The 25889-nt window shown below is 39.3% G+C and overlaps 1 protein-coding gene across 9 annotated transcripts in view; it reads right to left on the bottom strand.

Moving 5' to 3' along the window:
• Positions 1 to 25889, bottom strand: part of PPP2R2C (protein phosphatase 2 regulatory subunit Bgamma) — a 187745-nt gene that overhangs the window by 58855 nt on the left and 103001 nt on the right. The window lies entirely within an intron of this gene.

The following is a 25889-nucleotide window of genomic DNA, read 5'->3' as shown; positions in this document are numbered from 1 at the left end:
GGCACCAAATCAACACTGGTTATGTGCACAAGCTGGGTGGTCAGATGAGGAAAATAATAAAAAGGAGAGCACAAGGATGCATGAGATGGCAAGAGAAGGAGAGAGCATGCAAATGTTAAAAGAGCATGAGGATGGAAGCAAATGAGCACACCTGAGAAACTACATGGACATATGAGAGCTTAAGAAAGCATGAAAAAGTACAAGGAAATGCTGCAACAGAAAAGAAGTAGTTTAAAAAGAAGGATCTATTTGCTCCTTCACCCCTAGGATTATTTGTCATCCTGGCAAAACTTTAATATCGCTTTTTTCCTCATTTATTATGGCTTTAAACTGTGATGAGTTTGTGCTAAAATATGGCAAATGTTTGCACCATGCCAGATGTAGGGACAAGGAAAAACACAACATGAAGCAGATTTTGGCCAAAGTAAACTTTGAACACAGATGTTGCTAACAGTGGAAAACCTTGAGGGATCACTGAAACAAGGTGATCAATTCAAATGAAATCCAGAGATGGGTGTCCACTACACTTCAGGTGGTTATTTTGTTAACTGCCACCTTGCCTGGCTTCTTTGCTAACATAGGCAAATATATCAAAGGCAAAAACCAAACAGCCCTATTTAATCTTGTCATGCAAGAGCAAGGTTTATCAGGCTAAATATCACCTTTTTTCCTGAGTACAATCCACACAGTTGAATGCTGACCAGGTCTTGAAAGGTTCCTTGAACAGGAGCACTTCAGCTAGGTATGATTGTAAATAAAAGTTAAAAAATCCCAAAGAATGGAAGCAACAAATTTTTCTTACTTTAAATTGTGGCAAGTACTATGCTAATATTTCCCTTTTCTTAATCTTTAATCTCCAACTTTTGGATTTTAGAAATGCTACGCATACACACCTTGGTGGCTTAGGTGACCATAAGATCAGTATGAGACTGCTGAATTTCACAGGTCCATGCATCCCTATCCTCAGGGACCAAGGAAAACACCTTCTCATGCAGAACATCTGAACATATGTTCAGTGCTCATTCAAAGAGAAAATTCACTTAAGATAGAATCTAAAAAAACAAACCCGAAGTCTTTAGCCCTCTATGAGTACTTAGGACCACTGTGATTTATTCTTTCTAGCTTGGAGATTTAATGGAGTTGGGTTTTTCCTCCACTATTTTTGTATGTGTTTATTTTAAGAGCCTAGAAAATTTTTTCAACAGCTTTTTAATCACGTGAATTTCTTTTTAATCATGTGAATTTCTAGCTGTATTTCTCAAATTAGAAAAATCAACTATTAGAGCACAGTCAATGTAGAAAAGAACTGCTTACAGGACAAATATGTAAAATAGATTATCTGGGTTCAGTGTTCTATGCTAAAACAACACTTTATACTGAACACAAGTCACTGAGATTCAGTGTTTCACAAACTGACCCTCCCACATATGAATTCCTCATTCAAAAGCTCGAAGCCCTGATTTCAGAGGTTCTGGCACCCATCTCCTGCCTGCAGAGTACAAGGCCTCCAGGAAAAGGGGCCCAAGAGACTTGACCTTCTGCCCACTGAGGTAAATGCAAAGTTTCCCACCACTTAAGTAGCAAATAAGGTCAAGGAACATTTGTCAGATGTAGTGTAGCTGAAAATTAGGACACATTTCTCAAAAATTTGGCTACAGCTTTCATGCACTTCAGTGTCTTCATTTTCAAGGTGACCTGTTTAGACCAGCAAGGCTGCAAAGGCAGAATGGCTAACTGACATTATTAATATTATCCTTTAACATTATTAATATTATCCTTGCTGAAGTCACCAGGTGCAGTGCTTTGTGCCTTCCTAATCTGAACCATGCAGTGGACTGATAAAAACCTTCCCAGGACTCCTTTTAATGCCTATTTAGGGCCCCCAGCAGTGCAGGCACTGCACCCCTGCAGCCCCTGAGCATCCTCTCTGTGCTGGGAGCCTGCAGCCCTCCCTGAGCACCAACAGGCAATGCAGGGGCAGCTCCAGCCCTGCTTCCAGCAGGCACCTCAGCCCCTGGGAATGCCAAAGAGGGGAACAGCAATCCCTCTGTCACCCTATTATATCCTGTTCAGCAATCCCTCCATCCTGAACAAGACCAAAAAAAAAAAAAAGGCTACAAAGCCTTTTGCTCTCAGTAAATCAAAGTTACCATTTGGTAACTCTGCTTGTATCTATTCTTACAAGCAACACTTAAAACTAAGAAAACACTGCAGATCAGTATCTATTTTAGCATAAAGATATGCACAGAAAGCTTCTAAATTTCACATTCCCTCAAATCTTCTTCACAGCTTACATTGTGTAACACATGCTAGTCATTTACTCTTCTGAGATTTTGGGGAGGGGCAGGGGGGAGAGGTAAAAAAAAAAAAAAAAAAAAAAAAAAAAAAAAAAAAAAAAAAAGGAAAAACAGAATTGCAGCCAGATCTTTCTTTCTTTGCTGACAGATGAGACCCTCATCTAAGCAAAGGACTCAGTAACAGGCTTGAAACACTCTGCTTGATAAACATGCACATATTTAGAAAATGTGCCAGTCCACTCCTCTTACCAACCCACGCTGAAGGACAAAAGAGAAAAAATTGCCATGGGCATCACATCATGCATTTACAATTTCCAGAGAGAGGTTTAAACTGGCAGCCACAGAAGGAAGGCTGCCTGAGCTGGGAGCTGGGGCTCAGCTCCATGTTACTTCCCACTGAGGAGCTGCACAGCCTGGCTGCCAGATCCACACAGATTAGAAATGGTGCTGCCAAGTGTTAAAAATGCTAGGCAACCAGGCTTTATGGAGAGCACAGAAAGACCTTGAACCTCGCCCTCCATCTCAGAGCAAACAGAAGCCAAAAATGGGAAGCACACAAATTATTAATATACACTAATTCTGCTTTTACTGTCGGAAGTGATTATGCTTGTGCATAGTAATTGCAATGATCTACAATAAGAAAACATCAAGTTCTGTTAAAAGCCTATTCTAAAACAAAGACCAAAAAAAATCTCACCCATATTTAGAATTTTAAGGAAGAATAATTAATTTCAAATATAGGAAAGACTAATGAAAAATCATCCAAAATTTAAAATACAATTTTCAATAACCAGATTCCATATGAATGCTATATCCATATATTACATAAAAACTTCAATAGAATTTCACTGCCAGCTGGTTCTGAACTTTTCTTCCCCCCTCCTCACCACCCTTAACTAAGCAATTAAATTCCAGAAGCAAAGCTCTCAGTAATTCTGTCACAGCAGTTCTCATGTTCAAAGCACTTTCTGGGCATTAAACTCCGCAGCAACCCAAGGAAGTCAGCAAAGAAATGTCAGCATTCCCATTTTACACAAAAGAAAAAAAATGAAACAGATACTCCAGAGTTTCTATCCAAGATCAGAGAAGCAGTTTTGATTATACACATAGTAAGGGACAGATAATCCATGCTGTGGCTTAGCAAAACATTTCCATTTAATAAAGCCCTTAATCACTTGTCTAGAGACTTAAATGTTCCTATATTCAGCTCAAATGAGTATGCATGTTGCCAAATGAACATACTGGTGGAGTCCCAACAAACAAAGCCTCACAACAGCATGCACCCAGGGAGAAAAAGCCCAGTGAGCAGGATTTTGGGTGAAGAAAGGGGCATATGATCTTAAAAATCATGAAAGGCTGGAGCTGGACTAGAGCCAGAGTCTTTAAGCACAGAGACAAGGCAGGCAGAGACACAACAGCCCTGTCTGTGCTAGCAAATGAAGAGCTCCAGGATGTTCCTGGGCTGTGCAGTGCTGTGATTCACACTGCTAAACTGACAGAGAGGGGACCTTGAGAGGCTTTTGGCTGCAATAAATTGCTCTCCCCCAAACACCACCCTGGCATGGCTCAGAGGCTACGAGGCAGGGCCACTTCTCAGCAGCAGCACACACATGGCCACCATGGTTTGCAAGCTGCACAATGTCACCCCCATGGGCCTCTCTGTGCCAGCTGGTCCCAGGGCTCCCAAACACCCAGTTTGCCCAGGCAGATGCACTCAGTGAGTGAGTGCAGCTCACAGGAATCAGTGTGGCACACACTCAGCAACATTCACACACTGCCATGCCAGATTATATTAGAGTTTCCTACTGCACCTGGCAGAGGCTGGGGTTTCCCAGCATACAGGGGGCTTTGGAGCTGTAGAACCAGCACAAGGAAAATAAACTGTGTTTGCTTTCTCAATTGTAACCCAAGAGGGTGGATGGCAGTGTTTAAATCTCATCAGAGACTCTGACTACGGCATCCAAATAAACTCTATTCAAACCATAAGCAGCAGCCAGCTCTAACTCACACATCACTAGACATCTCCTCTGCGACTCCCAGCAGTGGACCAGCAAGCTAAGGTCACACACAGGGCTGGCTGCCTGTCATGGGAGCTCCATGCCAAGCCATGTAGACACTCATCTAACATTAGCATCTGTTTGCTTGGCAGGCTCCAAAGGCAACTCAGCTGACAACTCTGAATTTGCCTCTGGGTCTGTCACAAGATCATATAACTCTGGGACTTCTGGGAATGCCTAATACTTCTTTGATGAAGATCATGCATATCATAATAAATTAGCTTCATTCTAAGCATCCCTTGAAATCAGTGTTTGTCACCTCCCAGAATTATTCAGGTTGTGTGGCTGGTTTAAGTGTGTAAACTAAAGCCAAGTTCAAAGATCGTGCAAGTAGCTCTTGTTTACATCAAGATCTCTTCAGCAACTTTACATGATGATCCTAAGAAGACAAAAAAGAGATTTTTCAGTGTTAATATGGGTTGCTGTTGACCAAAGTCTGCTCCCAAGCTTGTCTAAAATGAACAGGATAACTGAATCAGCTTTACTATCACCCTACTGTTTTAAGGTTTGATATGCGTGTGAAAATGATACTAATAAAAGGCTTACATAACTTTAGATTGGTCTAAAAGCTTATTTCATAAGTTCAGTTCATAAAAGGTCAAAGTAATCTATGTATCTGTCTATCTAGCTATACACACACGTATGTATCCAACTGAATAACTGTGAGGAAAGATGGGATTGCTCACATGCTTGAAATTAAAAGCATGCTAAATCACCCTATTATGTCAGGAAATAGATGAACTCTTGGCCCTGAAACACTGAATTCCAGACAGCTGCAGTGTGAAAACCCAATGTTAAATTTGCCCTCAAGTTTAAATGCATTGTATTTCTATAATTACACACTTAAAAAAATTACTTAAAGAGCAGAAGACACTAAAAATCAATTCACCTTTCCCCAGTCTGTGTCTGATAAAGAAACTTCAAACACTGTTAACAGCCTCAGGAAATAAACATCCCTGTTTTGGGATATTCCCAACAGACATCAATTACATAACAGGACTAGAGCAGCAAATATTACAAATGCTATGGACAATGTCTAAAACAGGAACCATTTGCTGGTCAGGCAGTTTCTGGTTTTTTAAATTCATTTCTGAATATTGCAGCATGCAGGGAACCCAGTCATTATGTAAAACAGCCCTAAAAGCTCTTTCCAGTTTAATAATGCCAAATTGCAAGTAGGAAATCAGACCATTCCCATTGTGTTTACACCTATGGAACAGAGACTTCAAAGCTTCAAACCTATGTTTTAACACTAAGAAAAACCAGTCCTTCTTCATCAAAAGGGTAAATGCAAAATGTATTTTTTTTCATCCTATCAATAAAATTGAAAAGCAAAAAACCAAAATGCATCTGGAAAAATAAACATCACTAATCAGGTTTCTGTCTCCTGTACAAAAACAGACCTAGAGGAATTTCCTTAGGAGGCTCCCCAAATCAGGGGGGGCTTCAAAGCAAATGGTGGTGGCTCACAAGTCTGCAGGCACCCTCCCCAAGGCCATGCCTCCTGAAGCCATACTGCTTGAGAATGCTAATTTGCAGCCCACACAGATAACATTTAGACACCTAAGCCCTTGACAGAAGCAGAAGGCTTCCAAACTCCCCCAATATCCTTGAAGCTGTGCCTTGCAATCATCATTGGCTGTTAAAATGCAGTCCACAGTAATTATTGCTGTGCTCTCAAGGCAGAGCAGCCTCTGCTCCAACACAGCAGCTCTGAGACATGAGGCCAACTGAAGCCTCAAGTCTATTTTAGTCTCACTACAATTATAAATTATGGATATGTAGTTGAGATGCTCCTGAATTGTTTGCATGAGGGAGTACTTGTTCAGTGCAGAGGAATATCTGAGCTTGATCTGACTGAAGTGGCATCACAGCCAATGGAACAGCAGCACGAGGCTGTGCCCCAGACATCACTGCTGTCAGGACTCACTGCCTGCTCAGAGCTAACCACAAAACATACCTTTTCACCATCCTCCATTAAGCAATGTTGACACATCCATTAAATACAGAATGAAAAGAAAAGGTGTTGACAGGTTTCTCCAAGGCAAAACAGAGGAGAAACACGCTGGTTAGTTGTTCAAAGGACCATGATAAGGGAAAGTGTTATTACCCAAGTCACAACCACAGAGTAGATGCTGGTAAATTTGCCAAAGCCTAGTTGAGTGGAGAGAGACATTATCTTATCCATGCCTGCACCAGCTCACAGCTGCCATCAGGCCTCACACTACAGTGAAGAGGACAGATGCAGACCCTGGCATCATTTCCTAACCCTGGAAGAAGCTAGCAGTCTACAACAATGTTTTTATTTCACATTGCTATCCCTTAGTGATGCAATATTTATAAGTAACAAAAACTCCTCTTTTACTTCAGTGCATCACTGTACTTTTCTGAGAATACCACCTCAGATCAAGTACCTGGTGTTTTTTGTTTGATAGCCTCCTATGCATAATTAGCAACTGATTGTTTGGAGAAAGAGGTTTACCTCTACACATGCTCGGCACTAACTGGGAAGTCCACCATAAAGCAGTACCATATTGAGTAGATTGTGGGGATTAAGTACAATTTCCACCACAAACAATACGGAGGATTTCTGTAATCGGCCTTGCAGAGGGATCTAGATAGACTGGAGCATTGCTCTCTGATGAATGGGATGGAATTTCTAAAGTCAAAATGTCAGATTCTGTACGAAGGACAGAGTAATAAATGGGGACAGGAGCAGCTGGAGAGCTGCCCTGCAGGAAGGGTCTGGGGGTGCTGCTGGCCAACAGCATCTCAGTGGGAGCCAGCAGTGGCCCTGGGGCAAACCCCACCCTGGGGTGCATCAAACACAGCACAACAGCCAGGAAAAACAGGTCACTGTCCTGCTGGGTGACACACAGGTCACTGTCCTGCTGGGTGACACAACAGGTCACTGTCCTGCTGGGTAACACACAGGTCACTGTCCTGCTGGGTGACACACAGGTCACTGTCCTGCTGGGTGACACACAGGTCACTGTCCTGCTGGGTGACACAGGTCACTGTCCTGCTGGGTGACACACAGGTCACTGTCCTGCTGGGTGACACAACAGGTCACTGTCCTGCTGGGTGACACAGGTCACTGTCCTGCTGTGCTCAGCCCTGGGGTGGCCTCACCTGAGCACTGTGTGCTGTGCTGGGCCCCACAAGTCAAGAAGGATGTTCAGGTGTCTGAATGCATCCAGAGGAGGGTAACAAAGCTGGTGACAGGGCTGGCAGGAATGTCCTGTGATGGATGACTCCTCAGTCATCAGGGCTTGTCTAGTTTGGAGAAAAGGAGGCTGAGAGGTGACCTCGGTGCCCTCTGCAGCTTCCTGAGAGAAGTGCTGATCTCCTCTCCCTGGTATCCTGTGACAGGCCATGGGGAAATGGATCAAAGCTGCACCTGGGCAGGCTCAGACTGGACAACAGGGAAAATTTCTTGACTGAGAAGGTGGGCAAATATCAGAACAGGCTTCCCAGAGAGTTGGTAGATGCCCGAAGCCTATCAGTGTTTAAGAGGCAATGCCCTCAACAACATTTTCTAACTTTTGGTCAGCCTGGATCAGCCAGGCAGTTGGACTGCATGGTCCTTGCAGATCCCTTCCAAGTTAAGTACTGCATTCTATTTCAATTATTTCACTGTAGTCTTCTCCAGATCACAGCAGTCATGTACCTTTTTTTTTCCCCAAACACTAAAAGAAACCTAGACATGAAGAAAGAGATGTATCACATTATCATTCACAACTAAAAAACAAAGATTGGAAGAAAGAAAATAATTTCCTCAGGATGCTGTCATTCAGAGAGAATCAAGTCAGCCTCCTAAATCTTAGTCTGATGCCTCAGAATACACAACAAATTCTTGTCTGTTAGCTGTTCATGAGAGTGTTCTTGAACCTCCTCAATCTTCAATCAAAGTGTGGCCTTGTATTATGAGTGAACTTCCACTGAAAAATCAACGGGAAATTGTTTAAATAATGCACCATGCCACTTTTTGTATGTGCTTCCTGAATATTCAGAAAAGGTGTTCACTGCATGCAAAGGAAAATTATATATTTTACCTTAAAGAAAACCAAAAAGCATGAGTCCTGCCTCAGAGTCTTATGAAGAGAACTAGCTGTTTTTCATTCCTCCATGCTTACAATGGAGGCCTGAAGAAAGCAGCCAAGGCCTGAAAATTCTATAAATCTGTCTCTCTTTTGAAGTCCTATAAACTCCCAGAATACTTGATGTAAAAGTAAGAAAAGACATAAGGAAATACAGGGCCATTACTTTAAGCTACCAGAGGGAAGTACTTACCAGAGCTTTAAAAGCACAATCCAACACTCCCTAAAAGAACTGCAGAACCTGACCTGTACCCAAGTACACTCACATAGGGAAGCTGAAACAGGCAGCAAAGCTTCTTTTCCAGTAATTTTGCACATAATTTGGAGCTCCTTTCAACAAAAGAGACCCTTTTATCTGCCACTTCCATCGCACTGCTGATTGTATACCCTGAGAAACTGTCTGCAATAAACATCCAACCATCAAGCAGTCACTAAAATATTCCATTTTCAGAAAGTAGACAAATGACAATCATTATCATAAATGCCCTATTATGAGAAAAGAAATTTATTGTCATACTAATGTTTCTCCTGATGATGTGAGATAAAGAGTCTTTCAAAAGATGTCAGAGTGGTACCTGGCCTGCTGGAGCTAAAAGCTTACTGATAGCTTCAGAAAGTCAGAATCAAACCATACAAAAATCTGTATTTTTCTGGTAAAGGAAGGCAGGACACTATGAAGCACGCAGAAAAAATTCCAACTCTGTATTTTTTTCTTAGTAACTGACAAGATTTATTTGCCAGCTGGTAAAATAATGAAGGAAAGAGGCCAGTAAAACTATACAAAGCTTAGAGAAACAGCCTTGTACTAATTAGAAACAATGTGCAGCCCGATGACACTTTATAGACTTCAATTAGCATACTCTGCAGGAAGGAGCTTTCAAACATCTGTATGATGATTATTGTCCACTGGGATGTCATTTACAGTGCAAAGTATTAAAAACAGGGCCAAAAATCAATTACAATCTTTGTAAATGAGCATATTCTTTATCTTAGGGATTTGAACTTGTACGTGGAAATCTGCTTTAAAAGGAAAGACAGAATCTGATTTGACAGTGAAAAACAGGCAGCAGCACAACCTCCATCTGATTTGCACAAAATTAAACTTAAGCATCATTAGGATAATAATCTGTATATAAAGTGCTGGAACAAAATATTATATGAAGTCAAGCCTAACAAAGCAATGACTAACCCCATGCCAGATTCAAAGAGAGAGGTAAACATCCAGAAATACAGTCCATTAACCAAGATTACTTGGATGATTAAAGATATGTACATACTAGAGAGGAAGACACAAACCTGCAAAAGCAATAGGGAGAGAAGAAAGCAACCAATACCCAGTGAAAATGCTATTTCAACTACTCCCTATTAATACATTAGAGTTGAGAATTAAGGATTTTAGTCTATAATCAAAGGAAGCCAAAATAATGTGTAAAAACATAAATTACCAGACAAAAATATAAAAATTTAAAATTTACCAAGTAAAATTAAAAGGAAAAAAACCTCACAAACAAATAAAAAAGGTTGTTTGAATGGACTGAGGGTTTCTTTTCCCATTTACTGATTTTCAGACATGCCATTTATCTCACAGAACATGCTCAGAAGGTATGTGAAAGTAATGCTGACTTTCATTCAAGAGCAATGACCAACTGCAGAAAATGGCAAGAACATTTACCAGATATTTTATCAGAGTTTTTAATCACGGCAGAAAAATCTGGCAGCCTTAACCTGACTCTGCAGATCACAGATGACCAAGCACCATGAGTATTTTGTACAGGAAGTTAAGATGAATATAACTATTCTCTTGGAGGCAAAACTTATTTGTCTTTGTAAGGGCAGATTAATGACCCACAAATACACAGCCATACTTCAAGAATGTATGAAAGCATGAACTAATGGAGAGTGCAGACACTTGCTGAGTAAAGCCAAAAGTGTGCCCTTCCCGTGCTGTAAAGGTTGTCTTCTCGTAATTAAGGAGGCACTAACCTAAGGCGTTGCATTTGACCTTTAAAGCCCTAAGCAACCTGAAAATCTAGCCAAGAGATCAGGCTTTCTGCACTCTTTACCTCTCTTTCCTTCTTGCTTTTGCTTTTACAGCAATGATTAGAGAGAAGCTGTCAGTCCCCCTCAGCCACAGTGTCATTTGGTCAGACAGGACTGGACCTATTAAACTCTCACTCAAACTTCACAGCTCATTTCTCCCAGTGGGCACCTGGGGAGAAACTGAAAGGATCCCCTGGAAGAGTTGTTTTATGAAGCTACCCTTCAGTTTTGTAGCGGGTTACCTGGCAGATGAGCAATTTTAAAATGTTAGTGGGATTTTTTATGGTTAAGGCAGTTCAGAGCAGGATGAGATGCCAATCAGCTGTGGATAATCAAAGCTAAGAGGATGGAGGATGCTGTCATGATGCCTGGGCCTCTTCACTGGCATGGCACATCATGGCTGTCACTGGTGTTCTGGAAAAAGCAACTGCACAAGCTATTTAATACCACGTGCTCTGCAGAATTAAAATAAGTCTGAATTTCACAAGAAAATTCAAGATAACTAGGTTAATGCAGGATGTCTGCAGTAGAATTTCAGCTGCACAGCAGTCTCAAGCTATTTTGAGCAGCAGCAACTACTTACTTAAGTGGAAGCAGCAAGAGGCCACATTCCCTATTGTTTGGGAATAACAAAGCTAGAACACCTCTAACAGGCTACCTAGGGATTACTTCAGCTAAATGCAGCTTTGTTATCAAAAAAGAAAAGATTTTTTTCAGCCTGACAGCACCATAAAAACTCTTGTTCATAGTGAATGACATATGAACAGAGACTGGTGTTTATAATTTTCTGCTGGTTAAAGACTCATTCTTGCTCCCATTGAACTAAATGAGGCAAAACTGCCATTGATTTCAATCAGATTGTCAGTAGACCTTAAAGATACTAACCATCAGCATTATTAATATGGAATTATCAGCAGAAAACATATTGACTAGTTGATCTAAATACTTTATCTTCATTCATCAAAACACTTAATCCAAATGAACAGAGACAGAAAACAGAACCCAGACCAAAGGTCAGGCTGAACTTACAAATTGCAATGACTGCTGATGCACATTACCAGCAGCAGCAGCATAATGTGTATTGTATCCAATCAAAGCAATGGACAGAATATTAAATGGGAAACACACAGCATGCACACACCCCCAGACATCCACCTTGCTTTCCTAGCAGTTCAAATTCTGCCTCAATCACAAACAACCTCTACCTTTTCACATAAAACATGAAAAAAACATAAAAAATTCATAAAACTATCTCCTTATTTGCTGAAGCTTTTCATTATAAAAGCCAAAAATCAACTTTTGTCACTATAAATGCTACAATTCTCATAAAAAGCTCTTAAACTCCACTGGTATTATTTTTACTTCAGAGAAATAATTGATGCACTATAAAAGAGAAAAAGAGTGGTAAAAGAATCTGAATTTAATTATATGAATGGTATTCTGTATACACTTAATTGCATAGCAGTAACACAACCACTTTCATTACTCTTTATAGCTTCAGATGCCCATTAGCACAATCCCCAAGGTTCCTTATGAATAATTAGATTAGAAGAGGGGGACTCTGATGAAATGCAATAGGATGCAATGCTTATGAAACAGCACATCTTGAATCCAGATGCTGACATGACAACATCATGAAGAGCTAATTTGCACATCCAAATTAATACCATCATGATGATAACATAAAAGAAAGATATGCATATGAAACGAGCTACAGAAAATAATGTCAAAAAGAATTGAGGCACTTATATTACAAAAATACATCTTTTTGACATTTTAAGCTAGTTGGAAAGGTGTAAATAGATGAAATGTCATATTCATGAGCAAGGAGATACTTAAACAGACTTAGAAGAATTTAATCCATTACTTGGCAACACATGGACAAGCTGTTTAATAAGTAGTTATACCCATCAAACATGTGCAGCACTCAAATTAACAGGTGAATAAATTTCATTATATTCTATAACATATCTGTTTCTATTTGATACACTGAATGATTTTGTATTGCTTGCTGCTTCTTAGGTATATACCACTAACTAAATCAGTGGTGATACATTTTGGAAGGATCTCTGCATGGGGCCAAAAAAGAGAGTCAGATATTTCTGCAGCTGTCCTGAGTTGCATGTCTGTGCATTTACATGTCTGAATGGATCTCCCTCAAATACACTTAGCAAAAAATAATGGCATTTCTGTAGAGAGACAAACAGTTCCACTTCCACTTCCATGTCTCTGCTTCATGGACAGATTAAAACACCAGTCCACATAACAAGACAGACTCTGCCATTTGCTACTCAGACACTGATGGCAAAGACAGCTCCTCTGTCCACATTTTACAGCTTGTAATGTACATGGATCCTGTTTGCCCTATGCATTTGAGAATGTGTTCTGGCAAGGCTAGCACACAGCTTTCAAGGAAAGCTCACATCAAAAGGATGGGATCTCTTTAGAGTGCAGAAACATTATTGTAAACTCAGAAGAAATGATAACATTACTGAAAAATATGGCAGAAACAGAAGAAGGATAAATGTAGATAGGTGAGACACAAGCAAGAGGCATAAAACTGGGGACATTATAGATATGGTAAAACAACAATTTGAAACATAGTGACTAGAAAATTTCTTATGATGCAAAGGTAAGGAAAACCTCACTAGATTAAAAACACACCATACATAAGGCTAATAATAACAGTGTTCTTCACAAAGCATTTAGGAAACTGCTACAAAGTATCACTGAAACAAGGAGATCAATAGGATTGAACTGATATATGTAAAGTCATGCACTTATCCACAAAAAAAATTATGACAGTACTGACAATAAGTGAAAATAACTTACGACAAAATTTTACAAACCAATAGGCATATAAAAGAGAAAGTTATATCAAGAAAAATTAAAAAAAAGAACCACAAACCCAAAACAATTCCATATCTTTAAAACAATCACTGTGGAAAAGTAAACATTTTTTTGTAAACAGAAAAAGTAAACATCAACTTATAACAGGATAGCAACAGGGAAAGAACAGCAAATCTTTCAATTTTGTGTTTGTGTAGCTATGAGGAAGAATGCATTATTTTGGTATGTAATATTACACTTACCACATGCACAACAAAAATTACAGGTCCTTCATTATCCATTCTCACAAAACACTTCCTTTTAACAGAAGTCTGAAGTGCAAGCTTCTTCATTAACCCATCCCTACAGTCTTTGCTTACTGAGATTGATCCAGCACTGTTTAAATCACTAGGAGTTCCTTCCAAGGACTTCAAGAGAAACAGTTCAGGACCAAAATCTATGAGTAGAATACGTTAACAAAACCAAAAATCAAAAAACCAGCAAGACACAGAGGCAACATGCAGTGAGGAAACGTATGTGAGGCATAAGTGAAAGCTTTTATTGGTATATGAAAGCATTTTCATGAGCTCTTGCCACTGTAATCCTGACGCTTTCTGTATTTATCTGCTTTTTTTTGTTACCCCTTGCTGTGCACTGTGTAAGTTACAAACTTCTGATGGCATGTTCATTTTAATCACCTATAAGGCATCATACACTCCTGTGGCACTGAAGTGAATAAATAACATTAGGCTTTTTATTTTGAGAACACACAAAGTGCTCTTAGTCATGATGTATGTCATGACTATTTTACAAGCTCCTATGCATCATCCTAAAGCTGAAGTTGTTGACAGACACCAAATGCATAAATTCACAAGACACCATGCTTAAAGCCAGAGCTGGCACACTCCTCTGCTCCCCTCAGTGTTCCTGCCACAGCTCGTGCTTTGCAGCAGCCCTGAGACCCATTCTGGACTTACATGGTGCACATGGATGACATTTTAGTTCATTTGTTCCCTCATCTCTTTTCCTATAATTCTTCATTTTCTGCACAAAGGTTGAAGTTCTGCCCCAAAACATGCTATTCCTGAAACACTGTCAGATGATTTAGGGTGGTTTTGGCAGACACTGGTTTCTAAGTATATCAGCCCAAGTATGTGCAGTAATTTATATCCTGCTAGGATCTAATTAAGTCCATGTACAGTTTCAGACATGTTTTAGTGCTAACTTTTCTTGTGGAACGGCCTTACATGAAATGTATGATACGATATTAGACCCCATTTAAGCAGGAGATACACACAATCTATCAAAAACCTAGAGAACACATATACTAACTCAGGATGTCATCTCAAAACTGAACACCAATTTCTGGCACGAGAAAATTTAGGCAGGCAATTTCTATGAAATATTTTAATATTTAATTTACTTGACACCAAAAAATTATAATAGTTAACAAAGGGTAAAACAGTTCTGGAACAGGCCCGAAGCTTTTCAGTGTTTTCAGACTGCAGTCAGAGAACTGATGACAGATCACAACCACCCTGGCAGCTGCCACGGCTTGGCAGAGCTGGGACACCACATGGCATGGATGTAACATGTATTGTCTTAATATAGTAGTTCTAAACATAAATTTTTAAAATATATTCAAACATATTAGTAGGATAACAAGAGCACAGAAGGTTGGGTTTACTATTACCTCTGCTATATCCATGCTGTATTCTCTTCTCACATTAGTCTAGCAAACTTGCAGAAGAACATTTATGCAGGTTTTTTTAATATAAAGAAACTACATGCAGATAAGATTTGCAATAAAGCTCATCATTCATCCCTCCTTGGTAGTCTCTTTATTACCCTCATTAATATTTCTTTTCTGTCTCCAGACCTGCGCCTCCAAGTGCTTCCCCAATTTCTCTCACCTGAATAGGACTGTGGGATTTATCTCAAGAGTAATATTAAGTTGTGTTCACGTATTTCCAAGATTTTTATGTGTGCATCCAGCCTCTGACTTTCAGAGATCATAACTGCAGCTTCAATTCTCCTTCTCTGGGAATCAACTAAATGTATAATTTGCCTGAACTTGTGATAACACTTCACTCTATTTAAGTGCATTCACAGTACTCAATAGCATAAATTGTTATTAAAAGAAACTCTTGGGATCAATATGGTTAAACTTTCACTGAAGCCCCCATATCTTCACAGCCACCTGGATATTATACTTGCCTAAACACTATGCACATTAAAGAGAGGTTTATATTAAAGACTGCATCTTCAGGTTGTCATTATATCCTGCTCTGCAATAAAAATGAATGAACTTTAATTAAAAATGTGCCCAGACAAAAAACAAACTACTAGCAGTGGGGGAAGGGAATTATTGTTTTCCCATTTAAAGCAAAAAAAACCCCGCAACAACAACAACAAAGTAAGAAAAAGCCTACAAGAAGAGCCATTGCACAAGTCTTTAGCTAGATCTCTAGTCTGAGAAATAAAAATATGCCAGTTGATGAATTACAAGCTTAATTACATCTGGGATAAGACATTTTAGAACCCAAAGGAAAAATGATTTGCTGAATGTCAGCATGCTCAGATGCCCACCAGCGAGCAGTCCCTCCTCTATCCCAGGGTTTCAGTGAAGACAACATACATGTCAAGCACAGCAGAAGAAACACAAACTAATGAAACTGTGTGTAAGCTGTAATTACACTGTCTCAGTGAATGGCACTTGGGGTATTGGGAACAGATTGTACATGTTACTTCACACAGGGCCTAATGAAGCGTTCCCTGTTCTACAAACTTCACCTCTTGATTTAATTAACCTTCATACCTATACATGCACTACCTACCAATCATAAATGTTGGAAACCCCTTAAATCAACTACGGTGCTTTTGAGCTACATTAGAAAAGTAACAGAGGTTTGGTTTGTGTTCAGTTTGGCAGCTCAAAAGTGAGCAGCAAGGAAATTTTAAGGTTCTTAGAAAATAAAAACTCATATGGTGAATTTGGCCCTAAATCACCGCTCCTAAACATAACATCTAATCCTGTAAATGAAATAGCAATGAAGCAGAATTGATTCATTCACAACAATAAATAGCAACTAATATTTTACTAGAAGAAAAATAAACATGAAAATAATCTGGGAGACCTAACTTTATAGAAGACCTCTAGATATGAAAACGTGTTCTGTTTTGCAGAACCAAATAGATGGCTAACTCACATCTTAGGTTTGAAGGCATGACTTTGCCCAATGCAAATATATAACTATATAAAACTACATCATTTTCACCAACCTTTAAAAATAGAAAGAACACTCATCGTTTTTGTCCCAAATAAAAAAGTCATCTCACAAACCACAGCAGTTAATCTTTTCCAAGTTTAGGACAGAGCAGGCTGCCTACAGCAGCCCTCCAGACCTCCCATTAGCCTTCATCTTCATGTTTGCCAGATCAAAATGTTCCTCCTGTATAAATTCCTGCTCAGATTTGAGCACTCAAGGACAGATCTGTACAAATGCAAAGGGAAAGCTCTGTCTGTTCCACTGGCAGGAACAAACCCAAGGAAGGAAAGCAGCAAGCCCTCATTTCCTCCGCTAACAAAGGGCATCATCTTCTACTGCCCTGTATTTTGAAGGATCAAAGAGAAAGAACTGCACCTCAGAGAGGCACCTTAATGACACAGGAGCTACCAGGGCTGCTCCTGGCAGGCAAGGCTCAGCTGAGGGTCCTTCATGAAGACTTGGTAGCTGTGTAAACAAGAAAGCAAAACTGACACACTTTCTCTGCTTCCCTTCCCCCAGGATTGAAGTTTGCATAAGATACTTAATATTTTACTTCATTAAAAAATCAAGTTGAAATTACTTAATGCACAAATTAGAAAAACACTCAGAGTTGATTTAGAAACTACAGGCTGCATTGGAGAAATATTAGTAAATTCTACACAACAACAAAGAGCAAGTGAAAGCTGCAGAGATAATTTATGTGATTCTCCAAAGTCATTTTAATAGTACCTCTCATAAAAAATTAATCTGTGAAAGTTAGCAAGCATGACACAGAGGAGGAGAGCCAGTGGACTGGATAGAAGTTGGCTGAGGGATAAAAGAGAAAGTTTGCCAGGCACAGAAAATGAGGACTCTCCTTGCATTTTAAAATTGAATCTTCTGTTTTTATATCCAGCTCTGGAGACCCACATTACAAGCAAAAAGAAGTACAAAGACCTCCCTAAAAGCCTATGAAGCAACACAATTTCTGCTTTAAAAAGAACAAAACCAAAACCACATAGAATAAAGCAGAAAAAACCTCAAGAAAATGCAACATTTATGGTTACATTCATCACCCCAGAAGCGAGATCTCAAGGAGGGAGCAGAAACCTGTGTAATAGAGGCCATAAAGCAGGGTTTTAAATTAACTGAGAATTCAGCCAACCTTGACAACTTAAGCAGAAGGTATCAAGTCTGTCCTTTTCCTTCACTGGAGCTCTGCTATTCATGAGAATATCAACCAATGTCAATGTCATTTTGGCATAAAGGATAATAATTGTATTTATGATATATCCCTCCAAGGCAGTGTGTGAGATCACTCAAGAAAGCTAAAATATACCATAATACATGAAAATATTTAATATATTTTAAACCTGTACTTACTACTTTTCACTTCAGTAGAAAATTTGCAGCTACTGTAAAACAATATCATGCTTTGCCTTGTACCATTTTATTGAATAAATAAACAAGTATGTTGCTCAATAATGTAACAAGAGGAGTAGCTCAGCACACTTGCTTATCTTCCTACACTGCAGCTACTTACTCAAAGGCCATCCTTCACCTTTTTTATTTTCTTCCTGACTCAGTTCTTGGGCCCTGGGTGCATGGAAGTAATTTGAACTTCAAGGTACCAAGATGGAAAAATATTGCAATGCCACAAAGTGCCACACTCCAGTGAGACCAGGGACACAGAGCATGACAAACAACTGCAATTGGTGTGAAATGGCCGGGAGAGCATTTGGTACAGGACATTAGAGCTGCTGTGGTGGTAGCACAGACCCTGTTGGCAGATGGTCCATCACTACCAGGCTGGGGTCTCAGCTGACAGCAGGGATGCTCAAAGTCCCAGGTTTGCTTTTAAGCCTGAAACTGAAGGCTCTCAGTTTCCAAGGTGCCTCTTCACAGGCAGAGTATTCACTTCACTCCCGGACATTTTCTTCCCTTCTTCTATAGCATTAGCAAACAAGGTGGACACTCACAAGTCATCTCCACACACAGCTCAACAAAGGTTCAGGAATTCACAAAGAATCTGAACACATCTATAGCTCAGGATGCTCCACAGATTCACTCAGAGTCTGAGTCCACATCAACCAGAATTAAGTCAGAACTAGGTGACTTCAGGCCAAGGAACTTATGACTTGCATACTGAAGAACTCTGTGACCCTGTGTTTCAAATCAGAAGCTGCATCACATGTTTTTGGAAACCTCTATGTGTCACTTGGGTCACTTGGCACAGGCATTCCCATATTTTTGAGGTTTAAACAGCTAACACTGACCCATTAACTGTGTACACATCAAAGAGGACTAAAAAATGATGCATTACTGAGGACCTAGCAATACTGGAAGGCATAGGTCAGCAGCTGAATCTTTTGGGGATGTCTCCTTGCACAATTGACTCACAAACTCCTCTCACCTCATGTGAAAGTCACTGCTACCCAAAAGAGAAGGCAAGGCTGCTGCTGCTGAACACACTCAGACCCTTCACCTGATGTTCACAACTCCAAGGGCAGTATGAGCAGCCTGGCTGCCACGGCAGAGCCTGCCACAGAACCCTTCACTGCTGTAGTCTAGACTAACACAACTAGCAATAGTCCTGGAAGACGTAAAAAATTCAAGAAAATGCTCAAAACATGGTGAAAAGTGTTTTTGTTCAAATTGTTATTTCAAATTGTTATTTTGTTCAAATTGTTATTGAAAAAAAGTAGCTATAGTTTTTATAAACATCAACATGGAGTTTCCTTACAGTGATCCCTTTCCTATCTGGAATGGTGAAAGAGTAACACATAGGGTAGGTATAATCCTGGATTTCTGTGGATTTTGAATGAAAAGGCAGAGAACAAAGCTCATGGCAATTTTAACACCCTCACATTCTGGTAACTGCAAGGAGCTGTGCTGGGCAGACCATTGGGTTTGTTAATGTAAAAGTAGGGTAGGTTTTATGCAAGGACAGTGGCCTTACTTCTCACAAAAGAAACCTCAGGATGAACAATGTGCCAGAATTCATGTAGCACAAAGAAGAGCACAGGCTTCTGGGTTTATAATCACACTGTTTTTCAAAGTCCAAAGCTGTGAACTAATTTATGGCCCCAGTTCATTTGTACTTGCAACTATAGCAAAGCTTAAAGCCAATATCTGGCTTCCCAGGAAGGGCTTTTCACAGACCTAAGTAAAAAGCCATTTTGCACCCTAACCAATGCTATTATAAATCTTGCCCAAAAAGTAAACGTAGATTCTCCCTTGTTGTGATTGGCAACAATCAGATGAAATAGAAACAACAAGTGTTTTGTTTTGCCTGGGATTCTGAAAAATGAGGGGTTAGTGAATGAAGGGAGTCCTCTGTTTCTTGTGTACCACAAAAATAAATAAACCTTGATCTGCAAAATCCAAAACTGTATTATGTGCACTGCTTCAGACTGCAGCTGAATGAAGGCATTTTACTCTGGTCTCTCTGGTCTTGAATTTCAGAATACAGAGCAGAGCAGAATAAAGCCACAGGCTTGGAAAAGCTATTTATAGTGCACATGCCCCAAGGAGATATAGCTAATAACTAATTCATTTCACATCACACATTTGAATGCAATATGAAAACTTCTCAGTTTCTTATCAGCGCAGGAGAAAGGACCCTGTGGCTTTCTTTAAAATAATTAAGGATTCTTTACCAAAACATTTTAATCAACTACATCTCCACAGCAGTCTTTTCTTTCCCTGCCTATAGCTATTCTATTGGGAGGTCCATACCTATTAGGTTTGATAAAAGTGCTGATAAAAGTTTTGATAAAATGAGGCTCATTTTCCTAGATAACACTTTTGTTTATCAAATGGTTTTCCACAAGCTGGATTAAAATCCAATATAATACTGGTCATATCAGCAGGAAACAAATAGAAAAATCTGCTGAAGAATTCAGTGAGCTATGTAACTATAATATCTGCATATGATGAGGTTTGGGATTGGGTTAGTTTTCTGCTGCAGAGAAAACAGATCAGCTAAGTATTGTTCCATGGACCAGATTGCTGAATATTTTATTACAAATTATTAAGAATTAAACAACAGACACAGAAGATAGGGATTTGTAGTCCTTGAAAGACATCAATAAGCATATTGAGCTTCTGTTCTGCTGCAAGTGCAGCAGCAACAAAGCAGCAAGCTGACACAGTGCTCAATGTAATGACTGCCTTCTTGTTTCTCCACACCCACAATTTCTGTTTTCTTTTGCTTTTCTTCCACATACTGACACCAGGTGTTAGAACAGCTTGACTCAAGGAGAGTGTCCCAAGAACAGTGTGGCTTCAGCCAGCTCTGGTGCCAAGAAGGTATCAGAAAAAAGCCAGCAGGGGAGGCTGTGAGGAGCCCCAGCTGGTGCTCCACAGGAGCTACTATTGCCATGGGACTCTGGAAACTCGAAGAGAAGAGCAAGAACCCTTGGAAACAAAAAGGAATTGAAAAAGTCCATAAAAACCCCCACAAATACCACAGAGTATTCAATGGCTCAGACTTAGCACTGACCCACTATTTAACCTGGTCCTTCTGTTACTTCTTAATTAAAAGGCAAGTTTTTGTTAGCAGGTTTTATGCTTAAATTAGAATTAATTGATATACAGAGCAATGTGAATGAACACCAATCTGTAATTCAGTGCCCCTAGGGCACCCAGTTTTTTCTGAGTAGGATCACAGCATCCCAATTTTACCACAGCAGAAGCAGCATGAAAATTGTTTGTAATACACAGTAAACATAGACTGTTACAGGATATTGTGAGCTTATACAGCCTTTTACTGATGTTGTAGGATCGGTGAAAATGCTGGCAAACACTGAAGAATATATGCATAGACATCCTAATGATTTAAACATAGCCCTTTCTGTTCAGCAGGCTTAACAGAGACAAAAGCAGTTACCTTGTACACAAAATGCTTGTTTGCAAATTTATCAGTCATGAAGGTCAGTGGGTAAAACTTGAATAAACATATCCTAAATCTCTAAATAAATTTAACAGAAAGAATGCAGATCTCCTTCAACAATCCTTTTAGGGTTTGGAGTTTTTCTTCCTTTCAGCAGAATATTCTGATAGCATTAGAAAGTAGAGCTCAGTGACCCCTGAACACCCATTTCCAGAATCAGACCTTTTATAGAAAGGATACACTACTTCATCTGTGTGCCTCGATTTTGTTTAGGAAATGGAGAGAAGTTGACCTGAGGTTTTTTTCAATTTTAGATTGAGAGAGGGCTTTTGGTTTGGGTTTTTTTTCTGTTCTGTTTTCACTTCTGTTGTTTGTTCATTTCACTTTATTTATTACCTGTTTATTGATCATATGCTTTAGTCTGAATCTCTGTAATATTCAGAAAATAAATATATCCTCATTGCAATCGAGCAACAATATATTAACTATGATTATTAAAGCAAACAAGGTAAACTATACTGACAAATATCTGACCAAAAAAATTCAAAGTGGGATTAAAAATAACTGCAAAATACATAATCTGCTCATTTTTTCATATTTTAGTCTGAGCCAGAGAATGTCCAGACTACCTGCAACACAAAATGTGCAAAGACCCTACACAACTTGTGAAGGCAGATATCAGCTTTGTTGCTCAGAGTTCTAAATATATTGAGGGTACATCAGCTATTGAAACCAACTGTCACTTTTAAAATTTTTCTCATACAGTATTTAAAACTTTGAAAAGCACAAGTACTATCTAGTCATCACATTAATTCTTCAATTGTTACTTCTCCCATCAAGTAAGTGGCAGATAACTTTTTATATGCTAATATGTAAACTAATTTTTATTAATTGCTGTTCCAATGTAAACTTTCTAATGACTTCATTACATCAATAGGTGAAGAAATACAACCCTAACAGAAAAAAAAAAAAAAAAAAAAAAAACACTAAAATCAAGTATAGCAATATAATTTAATATAAATAATACTATACTGGTTATAAGCTTTTCTGTGTTTTCTTCAAAGGTCAGAAATATCTACTTCCCCCAGGAAATTCCAAGTATTTCACTTTTAAAACAAAGGAGAAGTGCAAAGCTTGTAAATTGCCAGAAATGTAAATTCATTAGTTATCAAATCAGTACATTTGAATGGCAAAACCCACAGCACTGCAGATGAAAGACATGTGACAGCACACTGGGTTCTTGGAATCTTTAAATGTACATTACAACACTGAGTCAGCACCTTCTCTGTAACACAGGAAAATGAAAAGGTCTTTTTGAAAGAGCAAGAGAGGGCTAAGCAGTGATCTCCTCCTGAACTGGATTTATAACCACAGCCCTAAAGGTGCAGTGGTGTCCTCTGAAGTGTATTTATAACCCATAATTTCTTTATTTACAGCCCTGCAAAGGAGTGTGGTCACTGATCACACTGTCTCCTGGGGATGCAGCAATGCAGGGTGCTGCTGTGCCAGTACATCAGGAGATGAACTCCAGTACTCCTGCACCCTGTCAGGAGAGCTCAGCAGCCTGAACAGCAGCACAGGGAGAAGTGCTCAGGGATGGTTCCATGCTAGTACCATGCTAGTATCTCCCATCCATGAGCTGCTGCTAAAGAACCAGCCCCTGAGCTGCTATCCATGCTTGTTCTGCTTCCAGACAGGCATGCAGGCAGAGAAAATGAACCAGTACCAAAGCAAACACCACAAAACACTGCTATATTCACTGCTTTTATAGAGCAAAGCAGAATAACATCAACACAAAATTTCTCTCCTTTACACTTGAAGATGTGTCTCAGTGCGTGCTTATTACATCAGAACAGCCAATCCTCTCCCAAATCAACCTAGAAATTTCTTCCAATGAACACCTGAAATCTGCATCCTCTCCTACTTGATTCCCATGATATTTATCAACACTGAAGAACTGGAGCCAATAACATGATGTGTGTATAATCACATTTTAACTCCAGCTAATACGCAGCTGGAGCATCTTGAGCTTCATTTTAAAAGCTCCGTTATATTGAAGACCTTTCAAATAAAGGGAAACCTTGTGGATCAAGCTCTGAAAAACAATCACAGAAAAAAACTGCCATTGATACTTTTCAACACATCTTTCTATAATTAATTCATTTAGTGACTACAAAGCTAACATAAAATCATCAGTGATTATACAGCCAAATGCAAAAGCAGATGACAAAAAACATGAGCAAATTTCCAACTTTTCACTGCTTAACTTCATTAAACATGTTTTTCATTTAAAAGTAGCAATGTTGCTGGGTCTCAGGTATTTCTAAATACTGCAATTAGTGACTATTAAAATTTTCACTTATTAGCTGGATTTTAAAACCACCTTCAGCATTTCACTACTGTTGTAGTACTATCTATGCTAACAGAAATTCTTCATGCTTGAGTCTTGGTGCAATATGGGGTAAAGGAGAACCTCAGCCATCCTCTCTTCTCTCATTTATCAGGGGCTGGAGAACAGCCTGTCCATATCCAGCACGTCCAGAGCAGGCATTCAAACTCCAGAGCCTCATGAAAAAGCACATAGTTAGCTTTCATTTTCTTGCCAGCCCCCACATATTTCCAATGCGGTACCCACTTTTTCTCTTAAAAAGGAACTTTTCTCATGGCCTTTTCTGTTCTGAAAATATTTTACTGACAGTCAGAAATTTCCTAAGGATTGCAAATAAAGATAGAGGCACAATATTCATAAACCCACTGTAAAATACCATCCGAATTTCCTAGAACTAAAACTAATTTACCTCATTCACCTTTTAATGGAAGGTGTCCCTGCCCATGACAAGAGGGTTGGAACTAGATGATCTTTAGGGTCCCTTCCAACCCAAACCATTCTGTGATTCTATGATTCAAATGTTTTGCCCAGATGTTGGATAGATAGATATAAAACAGACATAAAGACTTATCACAAAAACCTGGCAGTGGACAAGGTAAGGAAGCATTTGACACAGACCACTACAGCCATCTGTATGTCAACAAAGACTGCATCACAACCCAGCAAAAAAAAAAAAAAAATTTAGTCATCTTCCTGTCCACTAATGATACACACATAAAATTTATCAATTATCTGTGTGCCAAAGTGTGATCTGTTGCTGTTAGTTGAAAAGATAGGCATATTCTCCAATTATTTCCTGTATGGTACGAATTAAACAGCACAACTATTGAAACCTTTCATTAACCTCCCAGCAAGTACATGCCTTTCAAAACAATTACAGTCAAAACAACAATGATCTACAGACCAATTTTGCAAGGCTGAACACCAGAGACACCCATCCTTTAAATCTAATGTTATTTTGCCAGACAACAGACCACAGACATTATACAGCAAATTCCAAGCTGTATGCAACTCGCAAATTGAGCATGACCTTTTACTGTGCCCAGCTATGGGACAAGACAGGGACATTCACAGGGGCCAAAGGCACCAGCCAGTCTGATCAGGCGTCCACTGGAGAGCCCAGATTCTCTCTCTAGTCCTTAGTGCACTAGGAAGAAACCCCTGGAAGGATTTGTTCTCTGAGCACAACACCAAAATAAGGATAAAGCCCAGCATTTAAAGGTGGAGGCAGCAAACAGCTGCAGCCCAACAAGGAGCACAAAAGAACCAGGAAGGTACACACAGAAAACATATCCTGTCTTTGGGCAAAAGAAAAGACAGCTTTGAACTCTACCAACTCAATACCTAAACTAGACAAAAATCAAAATTGTAACAGTCTGTGCAACTGGATTAATATTCAACCAATGTCATTCTCATTTAAAACATTTAAACTCCCCCTTTAATCAGTCTTAATTTTTAGATGTGATGGAAAATCCGAATAGAGGGATATACTCTATTGGATACCAAAGTCTTAAAATGTGAACTAATAGTACCACTCCAAAAACATCTTTAAACATTCTGTATTATGAAAGTTATGTCACTGTAGTGCAGGAAAGACCCACTCAGGAGACAGAATATTTTCCCACCTAAAACAAAAAAGCAAAGAGAAGTTCTGACCTCATAAAGCAGCCAGTTGGCACTAAGATTTCTTTTTCATTCCAACAGCTAGCTGAGATACCAGAGCAGATCTAGAAACCTAATTATTAACTATCATTTAGAATAGTACTTACTGATCTATTTTTTCCTTTGGATAAGAGAGGTGTTATTTTATACTCAAAATCTATGCTTGATTAGAACATAGTCTGTTTTCACTGTACAACTGTTGAGTATACAGACTAAAATGACACTATGTGTCAAAAAGGAAGCTTTGATTTACGTTTGCATATTTCCGTGGGTAGTAGAACCAAATAAAGTTGTGTTGGCAACAATCCCATTATTTTGCCACTGAAGGCAAGTTTGTGAACCTCAGGAGAGGCTGAGTTTCCCACCAAGCTGC

The sequence above is a fragment of the Melospiza melodia genome, chromosome 5, assembly GCF_035770615.1.
Source record: "Melospiza melodia melodia isolate bMelMel2 chromosome 5, bMelMel2.pri, whole genome shotgun sequence".
Classification (NCBI taxonomy): domain Eukaryota; kingdom Metazoa; phylum Chordata; class Aves; order Passeriformes; family Passerellidae; genus Melospiza; species Melospiza melodia.
The sequence above is the reverse complement of the archived record's forward strand: the minus strand, read 5'-3'. Positions and strand labels throughout refer to the sequence as shown.